At 33.6% G+C, this 1,043-nt stretch overlaps 1 non-coding gene across 1 annotated transcript; it reads right to left on the reverse strand.

Annotated features, from left to right (window-relative positions):
- Positions 1–662: 662 nt before the first annotated feature.
- Positions 663–781, reverse strand: LOC145299461 (5S ribosomal RNA). Its single transcript, XR_013871717.1, has one exon. It is a non-coding gene; the product is annotated as a 5S ribosomal RNA (ribosomal RNA).
- Positions 782–1,043: the final 262 nt, after the last annotated feature.

A 1,043-nucleotide genomic window follows, 5' to 3' on the forward strand; every position in this document is an offset into this window, starting at 1 on the left:
AGCGTTTTTTTTTTTTTTTTTTGAAAGATCACGAATAGAAGTCAAGCAAAAGACATCGATATTTTCTTCCTTAAAAAAATATCGCAGATCAAACAAAAAGACATGTAAATAGACTTTTAGCAGTACTACTACCACAACTATTATAACAGCCACTACTACTACTACTACTACTGTTATTAGTAGTAGTACTACCACCACCACTACTACAACTACTGTTACTACTACTACTACTACTGCTGCTTCTACAACTACTACTGCTACTACTACTACTACTACTACTACTACTGTTATTAGTAGTACTACTACCACCACCACTACTACAACTACTGTTACTACTACTACTACTGCTGCTTCTACAACTACTACTGCTACTACTACTACTACTACTACTACCACCACTACTACTACTACTACTACTATAATACTTCATCTAAGTACTGACCAGGCTCTACGTTGCTTAACTTCGGGGGATCGGACGAGAACCGGTGTTTTCAACGTGATATGGCCGTAAGCGAAGACGTGCCATAATTTTAACTATTACAATTTCAATATTTATTTACCAAATCTGATAATGTAATGATATTTTGTTTGTTTTTTTTACCTAATATTTTACATTAAAATCGAACGCATTTTTATGAGTTTTTCCAAAAATTCAAAGGAAATGCTTACAACACCTGGTATTCCCAAGCGGTCACCCATCTAAGTACTCACCAGGCTCTACGTTGCTTAACTTCGGGGATCGGACGAGAACCGGTGTTTTCAACGTGATATGGTCGTAAGCGAAGACGTGCGATAATTTTAACTATTACAATTTCAATATTTATTTATGAAATCTGATAATGTAATGATATTTTGTTTTTTGTTTTTTTACCTAATATTTTACATTAATTATTATAACGACAATGATTAAAATGAAATTAAATAATTTGGATTATTCGGATTAATCTTTGCATAAGGCGTTTTATTTTTATAACGTTTCGGCCGATGTAATCTCCAACCTTCTTCAGGTATATCTTGTCGAATTCGGAAACCTTTATGTCGAA

Source organism: Euprymna scolopes, chromosome 18 (assembly GCF_053919585.1).
Source record: "Euprymna scolopes isolate OS-2025 chromosome 18, ASM5391958v1, whole genome shotgun sequence".
NCBI classification, from domain to species: Eukaryota; Metazoa; Mollusca; class Cephalopoda; order Sepiida; family Sepiolidae; genus Euprymna; species Euprymna scolopes.